This window comes from Nycticebus coucang, chromosome 8, assembly GCF_027406575.1.
Source record: "Nycticebus coucang isolate mNycCou1 chromosome 8, mNycCou1.pri, whole genome shotgun sequence".
Lineage (NCBI taxonomy): Eukaryota > Metazoa > Chordata > Mammalia > Primates > Lorisidae > Nycticebus > Nycticebus coucang.
Genome location: NC_069787.1, coordinates 11,211,325 through 11,222,815, shown reverse-complemented (window position 1 = coordinate 11,222,815; position 11,491 = coordinate 11,211,325).

Sequence of the window (11,491 nt, the reverse complement as noted above, 5' to 3'; positions counted from 1 at the left end):
TCTGGGATTCAGGACAGTATGATGCCAATACTGGTCCCCACCTCCTGCCGGTATCAAAGGGGGTAGAGGTAGGAGAAGAGGGGCGCTAGCTCTGTGCCAAGCCTCCTCCATCATTCTGCCTCCCCGTTGTTGAGGGGGAGGAGGGCTCTCCCAAGAGCTCTTCCTGACCTGGTCTCAGCAGTCAGTCGTTGGAGATGAACTATCTCCTGCACAGGCTAAGATGGCATGGAACACTGGTGAATTAAAACAGATGTCTGAGAGCTAACCCTCTCTATCGATCGCAGCCTGAGAACCTTGGTTCTTATTGGAAATAAAGTCTACGTCATCTCACCCTAGTCTCTTGGCCTTGGAGGTATGTCATGGCTATGGGAAGCACTGGGATGGGGCGGAGCTTTAGAAGGGAATCTAGGGGCGGCGCCTGTGGCTCAGTCGGTAAGGCTCCGGCCTCATATACTGAGGGTGGCGGGTTCAAACCCGGCCCCGGCTGAACTGCAACAACAAAAAAAAAAAATAGCTGGGCATTGTGGTGGGCACCTGTAGTCCCAGCTACTCGGGAGGCTGAGGCAAGAGAATTGCTTAAGCCCAGGAGTTGGAGGTTGCTGTGAGCTGTGTGATGCCATGGCACTCTACCGAGGGCCATAAAGTGAGACTCTGTCTCTACAAAAAAAAAAAAAAAAAAAAAAATGCCAGTTAGAAGGGAATCTAGAAACCACCCTGAGTGGTTGCAGGTGAATATGAGAGAGAGGGAAATGCCTAGAAGGGAGGCTCAGCGGTCTTCAGTATTTAAAGGGCTGCCTGCAAAGGAGGCAGAAGAATCGAATCCCAGGACAGCTGGGATGTGGAGAGCTGCTCTGGGAGAGAGAACGTTTCCAGCTTAACAAAGAGAGGATCTGTCAAGACGGTAGAGTTCCCTTCCATTTCTCTGGGCCCCTCTGAGGGGTAGTAAAACAGAAGCATGGTGATCAAAGTGGGCAGCAGCAGAGTCAGGGCAGATGGGGTCCACAGCTCAAATGTGGACCTCAGGACTGCAGCCCCTTTCAGGAACATCCTCGAGGGACACTGGTGAAGGGAAACCCTCCTGTTGGGCAGAACTTTGAACTCTGGTGATGGGCACCTTTTGGCTATTCTTACAAACGCTGCTACGAACACGGGCCATGCAAATCTGCCTCTAAGACTCTACTTTGAAGACTCTACTTTGCCTGCTCTGATTATTTCTTTTACCATAGAGGAGGCGGCTACCACTGAGCTCTTGCTCAAGCCCCCACCCAGTGTCAGCCCCTGCTGGCCTCCGCCCTGTGACTAAACCTCAGTCCCCTGTGACCATTGCTGTTTTTTCTCCCATCACAATGGTGGCTGCCCAAGATGAGCACTGTCTGTCCCAGGTTCTCTTGTTCGCTCCCTTCAGCTGGCCTTGGGCCCTTTCTTCTCCCTCGGTGAATAAGAACCACCAGGGCTTGTCCATAATACTAATTCCCAGGCTCGATGCCCAGAAATACTGGTTTAGTATATTTGAGGAGGAACCTTGGGTTGTGGATTTTTTTTACCATTCCCCACAGGTGATTTTGATTCAAGTGGTTTATAATTTAAAAACCACTGTCTTAGAGAACAAGTTCGTCACAATCCAGCAATCTTTTTATTTCCTTTTTTTTTTTTTAATTTTTTTATTAAATCATAACTGTATACAATGATATGATTATGGGGCATCATACACTCACTTCATAAACCATTTGACACATTTTTATCACAGTGGTTAACATAGCCTTTCCGGCGTTATCTCAGTTACTGTGCCAAAACATTTATATTCTACATTTACCAAGTTTCGCATGTCAAAACACAACTCACAGAAGCTTAGTGAGGTGAACCCACTACCTGTCTTAGATTTTTTTCCCCTTTATAGAGGATACTTTCTTGGGCTCGCATGAAGACTGTACGTGGCTTTGCTTTAAGAGTAGAGTTTTCTTCCGTTGGACTGGGCCACTTTACAGTCACAAAGCATTGTCCTAAATGTCCTCTTGTTTGACAACAGCTTTGATCTGACCAATCCTAGGATCTTCCAGTAAAGATGCGGTCTATTTTATGTCTCCTCTCTTTTTCTGACCCCAGAGTGCCACCATAACTATCTGATAAATTGGTAACATCAAGAATTCACCCGTAATTTTCAGTTATTTGGGATTGAGACATTGGTATGACATATAGCCAAGTAGAAAGGCTCAATTTCACTCAAGGCAAGTTGATTGCATGAAGGTGGTGTTGGTCGTGGTTATAGAAGCACCTTCTTTCTGCAGTAAAATATACATAGCATTTACCATCTTAATCGTGTGTAAGTGTGTGGTTCAGTGGCATTAAGAACACTTACACTATTGTACAACCACGGCCACCATCCATCTCCAGAATGCTTTCCGTGCTGTAAACCTGAAATTCCACACCCTTGGAACAATGACTCCTCGTTGCCTCGCCCCCAAGCCTCTCCTAACCACTAATCTGCTTTCTGTCTCTATGAATCTGACCACTCTAGGTGCCTGCCATAAGTGAAATCATACGGTATTTGCCTTTTTGTGATGGCTTATTTCACTTACCATAATGTTCTCCAGGGATTCCCTTCCTTTCTAGGACTGAGTGATTTGCCCCGTATGCATAGACCACATTGCGTTCATTCAATCATCCGGTGATGGGCTCCTTTCGGCTATTCTTACTGACGCTGCTGTGAACATGGACATGCAAATCTCTCTAAGACTCTACTTTGAATTCTTTTGGATACACACCCACAGTGGAATTGCTGGATCATACGGTAATTCTATGTTTCATATTTCATGGAACCTCCATACTGTTTTTCACAGAGGTTCGTGGAATTTTACATTCCCACCAATAGTACACAAAGACTCTACTTTTTCCACATCCTCGCCAACATTTACTTTCTGTTTATGGAGCACTTTACAGTGTGCAAGTGGTTATTTAGCTCCACTTGCCAGGCATCTTTGAAAGGCTCAGAGAGGTTAAGTGACTTGACCAAGATCACACAGCAAGAAACCAGGGTGAACTCTCCTAATTCCTGGTGGACCACCGTCCACATCCACACAGCCACGTAGGAGTGCTGGTTCAAATCCATCTGCTCTCGTTCGAGATGAAGGTCTGACCCCACCTTCTATAGAGTTCTCAGTCTTTACTCCCTGGCTCCCTCGAGCCACCCAGAACCCCCACACGTGCCAAGAATGCCAACAAAGGAATTCTGCCCAAAGGGCCTGGCAGCCACGATAACATTGTTGATGGCTTATCTGCAGGCTGGGTGGATGGCGACCAGTGGTGCCCATGGCGGGAATGGAAGATGGAGTGGAGGAGAATGGTCTTGACACAAATAAGAAACTTGTCCAAGTGGGAAGTTCCTGGAACACTGCACCCAAGCACCCTCCTCTCCCTGGAAGCCAGGGAAATTGGTACTTTCCTTCGGGCCCAGCTGTGGGCTTCTAATCACACAGACAGAAAACTACCTCTCAAATGCCAGGGATGGAAGGAGATGCTTTCGTGGGTACTTTCTCACCTAAACCTTCACAACAATCCCATAAGGCAGATATCGTTCTCTCCATATAGGAGGAAACATAGGTTCAGAGAGGCTGAGTGACTTAACCAAAGTCACACAGCTTCGATGTGGCAGAGCCAGAATGTGAGCAAGTGGGCACCAAGGCCCCAGCTAATGTGGACTATAAACAATTCTGTGCATGCTTACGTGTTGCTGTAGAAATCTGGGAGAAAGAGAGGAACATGGCTTTTACTGGCCCAGCTGGAAGATGGCTTGGCCCATGTCAAGCTAATCAACTGAATCTGCAAAACTCTGATGCCCACAGGCCCTTGGCCTTCAGGAGGGTTGCCCGTCGACCCTTCCCTTTGCTGGCCAGGTGATGACAGTCTGAACCTGTGTTTCCTCCACAGCACTGATTTTTAACCGGCATGCCCTGACACACTGGTATGCCATGGGAGGATCTTAGGTAATGGTGCAAAATTTTTTAAGATATTAATTAAATTATTTTCAAAAGAAGTTCAAAGCACAGTAAGTATATATATATATATATATACACACATACATATATTCTTTTTATTTTGATCAACATAGTTTAAGTGTGCCATGGAATTTTAACTACAGGCTCAAGCGTGCTGTGAGATAAAAAAGGTTGAAAAACTCTGTGTCTACTGCAAAGCCACATTCCACCAGGTGCTGCCCGTCCCCAAGTCTTTCTGGAAGTTTTTGAGGAACTCTCACTGGTACTCTGAGACACTTCATCACTCTGCATCACTCTGGCCTGCTACTCCCTGGCTTTCCTCTCTCACCTCCTCCAGCCCTCAGTGCCCCCTCCCTCACTATCTCACGTAGCAGGGAACCCCCCATGAGTTTCTAGGGCAGGCTGTCTCCTTCCCAAAATGCAGCTGGAGAAATTTCAGAACGCGGAACAAAACTTAATCTGGACCCCGAACACATTACCATTCCTGGATTCCACCAGTCCTGACTCTATAGGGAGCCCCAAACTCACTGACTCCCTTAATAGGCCCTGGGCTGCCACTGTGCTACTCTTGGGTTGCCGTGAGCACTGGGTTGCCTCCCGGTCCCCTCAGGACGGGACACTCCTGCTCCAGCTCCCGGCTGAGGCCCTGGGCCCGTGGGAGCTGGTTTGCAGGCCCCATCCCATGACCAGCCAATTGGAGGTTCTTTGCCTTAACTCAAGGCGACTCTAAAAGGTCCCCAGGTCCCAAGCTCCCCAGAGTGCAATCTGGCTGCCTCTGTTCTCCCACAGTTCTTGATCCAAGAGCTCCCCCACCGAACATCCCCCACACAGATCACAGATCACCTCCTCCTCCTCCTCAAAGTCCATCTGTAAACTCTACCTGCAGCAGGGTGTCTCACCGTACAGCCATGTCAGGGTCCCAGCGTCTCCGCACTTCATGAAGACAGCAGGAACCACACTTCTCTCCCTCTTAGAGCAGCTCCTGGGAGGGGGCAGAGCTGAAGGTGGGGGCTTCTTACCCCCGATCTCTGAATATTGGGTGTCTGGTCTGATCTTGTGTCCACCTATTCTTCCGCCCTTGGTGACCGCAGGCAGCATGATGTCCCGCCACTGACAATGCTGGAGAGGCTGGGCCTGGGAGGAGACCCACAACCCTGGTCCCCAGCTTCTCTCCTTGGTAGGATGGAAGACTAAGGGGTGTGGCTAAGGGTGGGGAGTAGGAACCAGGTTAGCTGGGGACCATTCTCCAGTCGGAACAGACAGTGAGGGGCCCCTAGTGAGGACCCCACATTGACCTGGGCTCATGGGGCCCATCATTATATAATTAAAATTGTAAACTGTGATCCCAAAGTGTTGTTCTAGAACAGCAGTTCTCAACCTGTGGGTTGTGACCCCTTTGAAACAATGAAAATACATCATGGCATTAGGAAGGTTGAGAACCACTGTTAGAAGGTTTAAGGGAGGATTCATGCATATTTAATAAGTTTTGACAAATAACCCCAACCTATCTATTATCCCGAAGATGGGAGGCGGGGTGACCGCCACTCCTGCCAGGGGAAGTGGGGCAAACTAGACAGCTTAGTTGGCCTGTGAAAGATGCTGTGTGTTTAGACTTCGGAATCTCTTCTGCACTCATGGAGAGGGACCCAGCCTGAATTTTGAGATGTATTTTCCTTATGGTTGGTGTGCTTTTTTTCTGTAATAAATGTATATTGATGAGCCCTCTGTTTCTGTGATCGCTCCGTCCTCAGTGGGGCACCAGCGCTCATTCTTGGCACTGGGAGCCTGGATCCAGGGAGCACCCTCCTCCAGATGGACCTGGCGGTACAGCCCTGTGGTTCTCCACTGAGGTAAGGAGCCCCTGGAGATTGCTAGACCATTCCTGGATATGGCTCAGAATCACAATCTGCCTCTACCCATACCTATTTATTTATTTATTTATTTAGAGACAGTCTCCCTCTGTCATCCAGCCTGGCGTGCAGCTGCGCTAACACAGCTCACCGCAGCGAGTGACTAAGACCACAGACTCCACCACCACATCCAGTTGATTGTTCTGTATTTTCTTTTAGTAGAGTCGGCACCTTGCTGTGTCGCTCAGGGATCTGCTCCCCAATATTCTCTCCAGAGTGTTCAGAACCAGGTGCTCAAAGGATCACAGTTTGAGACCTTGGGAGCTGGCTAGTGGATAGTGAGGCTTATCTTCAGACACTTACTTAATAACATTTGCAAACCTGGCTCCTCCAGGCATGAGTTGCCTGAAGGAGATTCAGTCCTGAGGCTGCCCTAGACACTACTGGAAAGATAGAGAAACAAAACCTCTCTTAATAGGAGCTGAAGTTACTGGGCTGTGGGGGTTAGACTTTGGATTCCTGGAAGCACTGAGGGGGCAGGGTCTTCCTGAAGAACAAAGCTCACCAAGAGAAAAGTGGAGCTGACAGGAAAGGGGGGAAGAGAGAAGACAGGGTCCCGACTGCACTGTTTGAACCATTAGATCCCGCCATGCCTGAAGCACTTTACTACTGGACGTTTTCATGTGGTGAGCTCAAGCATTACATTTTTGGATGGCCCTTGTTTAGTCCCTTGAAACTGAAAGGCTTGTAATATTAAATCTGGCAACATGTATTCAACTCCTGGCCCTGCTGCTTTCAGGCTGAGACAATGACCTTCTCCATGAAAAGCGCTGGTTCAAAGGAGTCAGCAAGGGGAGAGAATCCACAAGGCCCTTGGTCTAGAGCAGGTGGTCATGAAGGGGTGGCTAGATCCCACAGTATAATGAGCTGTTAGGCTGGTTCCTTTCACCTTAGCCTAATGGTGCTCATGTTTTGAGTTTAAGAAACATGTGACTGAGTTCCCAGTGCTAGAATGAGGGGCTGTTCTATTTTTTCCATCTCTGGTAGTCCTGATGGTAGTCCAGCCAAGTAGAGACATTTCTCCTTTTCTCAGTGAAGTACACTCAACACTGAATTCACAGCATTGACAATCATTATTGTTTCAAATCACAGTGACTCCTGACGGGGGGATGAGAGATGAATAAGGTTCTGATAAGCTTTTCTCTTTCTAACCCAAATTGGATGCAGATAGATGATGCCCTTTCAGGGCCACATGTTCTCCTTTCTCAGGATTACAGAAAAATCAGTCATTCTGGGGCTAATTTGCATTGCACTTTTTTTAAACATCCATCAATTTCAAAATAGCTTTCAACGAGGATAGAAATAAAATTCTTTCAGCGCAGACATTGAAACAATTTCATTTTAATAATATGCCAAACAGGGGTGGGCAGGAGGGACCAGGTCCCTCATCTTGACTGTGTATAAATGAACATCAAGTTGGAAGAGGCAGGAAGCTCGTCCTCCAGCTGAGAACAGTCCAGCCAGAGTGCAGCCCCACAGCCTGGGAAGGGGTCAGGGTGGGTGGGAGCTCTGGGAAACAACAGGACCCACCAACCCTTAGACTGGGAATCTCCCCCAAGTCACAGAAATAGCTCATTTCTGTATTTAAGCCATTCGGAGCAGCTGACTTCTATTAGCAACCACCATCACTATCTTGGGCTGTGTTTTCCAACCTTCTTTTATTTTTCATTTTTCCATATTCTCTGAACCTCTTTAGAATTTTTCTAAATCTCTTTGAACCTCTTTTATAATTTTTTTTAAAAAGACATGTGGCCTCATTATGTTTCCCAGGCTGGCCTTGAACTCAGCCTCGGGCAAGCCTCTTTCCCCAGCCTACTTTATAGCTGGCACTATAGAGTGTGCCAGGAAAATTTTAATACCACCTATCTGCCATGTACCTGTTTATGTACTGTCTGTCTGTCTGTGCCATATACATAAGAGAAATAATCTTTTACTTTCTCCAAGAACCATTTTTACTCCCTTGGTAATATCTCATCTCTTAAGTATACATGATTAGAGCTTACTTGGTATGCCCCCTGCACTTTTCTGAGTGCTTACCCATATCAACTCATTTAATCCTCAGAAAGACCATATCGTGTATCCCTATGTCAAAGTTGGGTCATGGGGGCACAGAGGAATCACTTGTTCAAGGTCATAGATCTAGTACATGGTTGCTTAGAGTTAGCCCAAATGCAAAGGTGAGGGAACAGTTTCTGAGACTTCTCTCACTTCTTACACAAAGTATAAAGAGGTTCATACGAGTACAAAGCTCGAAAGAGCAATCTCCTCTACAACACCCTCAGGTTTGATAACTTGCTAGAAGGACTTGATGGTATATTGGTGGTTACAGTTTACTACAGAGGAAAGATAAAGATTAACTATTCAAGGGAAGAGCCACGTTGTCCAGAGTCTGGAAGATACTACAATGCAAAGCGTCCACTTTTTTGTGATATTATAGTATCCTTCTAGCACTAATGTATGAGTATTACCAACCAGGGAATGCTCAGCTAAGCTTTGGTGCCTGGAGTTATTTTGATTGTTTGTTTTGTTTAGTTGGTGACCAGACATTTTACTGGGGCAGAATTATGTAGGCATAACTGATTGATGATTGCTACTAGAGTGAACTCAGTCTTAAGGTCACTGGATAGAGTGTGACAAAACCCCACCCTAAATCATGAAGTCTTACTGGGTGGCCATCCCCAACTCTAAACCAAGATACTCTTTTCAAGTATGACATAAATTTCTTCCTACAAAATAGTCCCCCTTCTCCCCAGGGGATACATTCCAAGACACCCACAGAATGACTAAAACCCGATTGCCATCAACAAGAACACATTTCTGTTCAGGTAGTCTCCTCCAAAATTGAATGCCTAGTCCTTCTTAACTGTGCACTGGGGATGTAAATTTACCATTTTGCAGTGCTATAGCAAAGTAGTATAAATTTCTCTTGCATTCCTCACAATTCCCTGCATGGAAAATTTGTTTTTATCATAGTCCTTAGCAACCTGAGCCCATGATTTTTTTCTTTCCCTGTTTTTTTTTTTGGGGGGGGGGGCGGGGGCATCTGTGTAGGGGGCAATGGTGGCCTGTGCAGGTTGTCAGAGCCAGAGTAAAGTAAGGGGGGTGGCTGCCATTTCTTGGTGTCTGATAGCCCACAGACTCTATAAAGATGCCCTCCTCATTTAGCATGGGCTCTAACGCTATGCCAGGCTGCCAGCAGTGTCTGGCCCTCTTCCTGCCCGGGTGCTCTTGATTAATATAATAGTTGAATGTTTTGAGGACAAAAGCCAGGGCTTTCACTGTTAGAGAAAGTGGTTACAAATATGGAAAGGGGAAGGCTCAAATGAATCATGTAATGTTGGACTGGCATTGCGTTCTTTCTCTATTAAGACTAGAACTTCCACTGTTTCCCTTAAAGGAGGCACTATTATGGCTTCACTCTGGCACATGGGAATGCCAGCATCACTCTTTTTGAGTTTGGGGACCATTATTAAGTAAAGTAAGAGTCAGTGACCACAAGTACTGAGATGCCATGACAGTTGATCTGATAACTGAGGTGGCTGCTAAGTGACTGACAGGTAGTGTAGACAGCGTGGAGATGCTGGACAAGGGACGGTTCACATCCTGGGGGGACAGTACTAGCTTTGCTTATGCTGCTCAGATAGGCGCAATTTAAAACTTACAGGTAGTTTATTTCTGGATTTTTCCATGTCATATTGTCGGATCTCAATCGTGCATAAATGAAACTCAGAAAAGGAAACCATGGATTGGGAGAGACCACTGTAGTCAGATCCAGACCCTGATACTGTAATGGTGGTAAGTAAACCACTGATAGCTCCAGTATAAAAGTAAAAAGGCAAAATCATTAAAGCTACTACAGCTACAAGTTTAAAAAATGCAAACTGTAACATTAAAAACACAAAATGAGTTCAGGAGTAATAGTATAGAATTTCTCTATATCTTCAAAGTTAAGTTGCTATGAGCTTAAAATAACCAGTGATAAGGATAAGATGTTTTATGTAAACATGGTAAGCACAAAGCAAAAACTTGTAGCAGAGGAACAGGAGAGAGGAATCAATGTGTCTCACTTGCCAAAGAAACCATAAAGAAAGACAGTAAGAGAGAAAGAAAGGGTCCGTATAAGTCCATGGCGGACCTGGAACACAGAAGCTGTTGACTTGTGGAGGGTTTTGGAGGGTAGGTCCTGGACCTAGTGTCCAGACTGTGGGGAGCCAGTGAAGGATTCCAAGCAGGGGAATGAGGTTACCCTAACAGGGTTTAGGAAGGTGATTGGTAGAGGTGTTTGCAGGATTGCCTGCAGTACCCAGTGGCTTCCCGCACCACTGTAACTGAGATCACATATGGAACTGTTGCAATTTGAAGCTGTGCAGGAGACTAGCACCTCTGAAAGTCTCTGAGCAAACGCATATTAGGAGAAACCAAGCTCAGCAGATCTACAGCGTCCTCTGCAAGGTAACTGTTGAGGATGGAGGAAAAAGCATTGCATGGGGAGAGGGATCCTGACGCAGGAGACCAGCTCCCCACCTCCCATGGTGCCCCCATTCCTGCTGGATGGGGTCTTCAGGCAAACTGGGCTCTGGGGACAGATTTGGTCCCTACATTAAACTAACACACACTCTCTCTGTCTCTTCCTCCCTTTTCTCTCTCTCCCTCTTCCTCTCTTCCCCCACAACTTTTCTCTCTCTCTCTCCGTACCTCCCCCTGTCCTTGGCCACTCTCACAGCACACATCAGGACTGTCCTCAGGGCTCTGAGGAAGGGGCACTCTACCAGGCTCCCTCTGAGGCCCTGGCCCAGGCCTGCCCCTCCCCTGCAGCACCTTCTGGGGCAGTTGGGGATCCACCCTCTTCCTACTGGACTTGGACTCAGGCGTCCCATTTCTGCCTTGTCCTCATGCCTGCCGCCTTCTCAAAAGCCCCTTGGCTGTGGGCACTATAACAACCCCTCCCCACAGAGTCCCCAGCCCCGGTGGCACGTGGCAGAGCCCCCTCCCAGCGGGTGAGGACATCTCTGCGCTCACTCAGTTCTGGCTGTTAGTCTGCTCAGCAGCTGTGTGGATTGAGGTTCGCTCTCTGCTCTCTGAGCACCTGCTAAGTGCCATGCTCTGGAGGTTCCCAGGTAGATCAGAGTGACAGAGAGAGCGAGAGACAGAGAGACGGACATAGTCTCTCCCTTCCTGGCACTTCTGGGCCAGCAAGACAGGGTGTAACAGGCCGTGTGGGGCCTGTGATAAAGCACATGGAGGGCGAGCAGGTGCCAGGCCAGCAGCACCTGCCCACTCCCAGGCAGAAAGGCCTCAGTATGGTCTAGAGGAGAACCGTACAGAGGGCGGTGCTACGACAGTTTGGGGATGTCTGGAAGGCTGCTTAGGAGAAGCATTACCTCCTTTAAGACCCCCAGGGAGCATGAGGGAACCCTGGGGTGAAGGCAATATTCTGAGTCTCCTCTGGGGTGTGGGCCTCACAGGGGTTTGCGTTTGTCAGAGCTGGGGAGTGGTCCTCTTAAGATGTGTGTGTGTCCTAAGCGTAAATTTAACTTAGGGAAAAGGACAATAAATAAATATTGCACTATAGATAATTGTCCCATGCCC